This window comes from Octopus bimaculoides, chromosome 27, assembly GCF_046866305.1.
Source record: "Octopus bimaculoides isolate indiv1 chromosome 27, ASM4686630v1, whole genome shotgun sequence".
NCBI classification, from domain to species: domain Eukaryota; kingdom Metazoa; phylum Mollusca; class Cephalopoda; order Octopoda; family Octopodidae; genus Octopus; species Octopus bimaculoides.
Genome location: NC_142954.1, coordinates 8536005 through 8538504, shown reverse-complemented (window position 1 = coordinate 8538504; position 2500 = coordinate 8536005).

Genomic DNA, 2500 nt, shown 5'->3' with positions numbered 1-2500 from the left:
CATACATGTACGTATACATATGCATACACATATACTTAGACACACACACACAGACATACAGACATACATACATACATACATACATACATACATAGACATACATATAGAAATACCCATATACTTATACACTTATACATAAACACAAAGATATATATACATACATGTGTGTGTACGCATGTATGTATACATTCACAGAAACTGAGAGAGAGAAGGGAAGAGAGATAGAGATTTAGAGAAAGAGAGAATGAAAAGTAGAGATGGACAAACAGAGGAAGAATGAGAGAGAGAGGCAGGCTAACATTAACTGTGAATAAAAAATACTGGTATATATATATATATATATATATATATATATATATATATATATATATGTATGTATGCATGTATGTGGGCATACTATATGTGCTCCATGCGAGTGTATATCCTAAGCTAGCACATCGCAGTGTACTCTGGTGGTCAGTATATACATCACTCTCTCGGATTTGTGCATATACATACCGGTCTTACTAACGTGTAGATGTATTGAAGTTTAAGTGTAGCCATCTAGTGTTTATATACCTGTATATATATACCGTCGAGTAACGCTACATATACACAAGGGTACAGGAACCACGTGTTTGTACGTGTGTGTGTGTGTGTGTGTAAATAGATAGATAGATAGATAGATAGATAGATAGATAGATAGATAGATAGATAGATAGATAGATTGATAGAGCGCGAGAGTTACACATACACATATATGCAAATATTTACACTCCTACGTGCGTATAAATATACATACATATGCACATATAAACATCTTGTTGGTTGTAATGTCAAAAAGACATACATATACATACACACCAACGCATAGGCATACATATATACGCATAAACAGGTATACGTAGGTTTATATACGTGTGCGTGAATGAACGTAAATGCGCGTGTTAGATACATGAAAGACAGAATCACACAGGTACCAAACAATAAACACGTACACGCCTATGCACGCACGTGTGTGTGTGTGTTTGTGTGTGTGTGTGTGTGTGTGTGTGTGTGTGTGTGTGTGTCTGTGTGTCTGTGTGTATCTGTGTATATGTGTGTGTGTGTATTTGTGTATATACAGTTAATGACATAATTAAATAGACGCGGCTGATGGGCCGTCTATCAAACAAACAGACACACAGACACAGCTGCTAAACAAATGATTACAAGCAGGTATGCACACGTATATACACACACGTATAGACACGCACACACACACACAAACACACACACACACACACACACACACACACACACACACACTCACACAAACACGATCGCATATATATATATGCGCATATTTACACATATATAGAACTGCACGGTCTCTCACAGGCTGAGAGAGTTTCATATACATACAACAATAGTCACGCATATATACACACGTATAAAGATTAAATACATATATACTTCGGACATACATACCTAAACTCACACAAGCTCCCAGACCCACGCGCACATGCAACCACACGTACATACATTGGAATATACATACATACATACGTACATTCATATATAGACAGGCTCATATATATATATACGTATACTTGTATATATTTATTAGACATTCATGGACATACACATGTACGTTACGTATGCACATACCTAAACGGACATATACACACACGCACGCACATACATACAAACATAGTACTTATATACACATATAATCATAGGTCCATTGATATACTATATATGTGTGTGTGTGTGTGTGTACATATATACTTTCATATATACATATATTTACATACAGCATGTACGTACATAGGTATGCATACACTCACGCATACATACGTAGACATATACGTACATATACATACACACCATCGGTGCATTTGTACATACGTACAAATACTCTTAAACATACAGTTAGTTATACACAGGGGCATGCACACAGGTTTTCGTAATACACACGCTCACATATCCACATACAAAGATGCATACATACACGCAGGTACACCTACATACTATACACACACACGCACACACACACACACACACGCGCGCGCACACAAAAGATATCTCTATAAACATAAGACGTCAGCCGTACACAGTCTCACGTACGCAAACATACACACACATATGTGCGTACATCCATACACCTATAGGCATGGCGTAATTAAATAGACATGCATACACATATACACACATGTACGTACACACTCACAGACATGCAGGTATATATGGTATTGCATACGTATACATATGTACACGATGAAAGGCATTTGAATATCAACGTGTGTATGTGTGTGTATACTAATGTATGTATGTATATATATATACAATTGTATGCCACTGTATTCGTATGTATGTATAAATATACATGCTTATATACACAATATATATATATATAAACACACTTATATACACACATATACATCGACATAACACGTTACAAGGGCATACATATTCTATCACACACACACACAATACATATACACACATATACATCTCTCTATCGCTCTCTCTCACACAC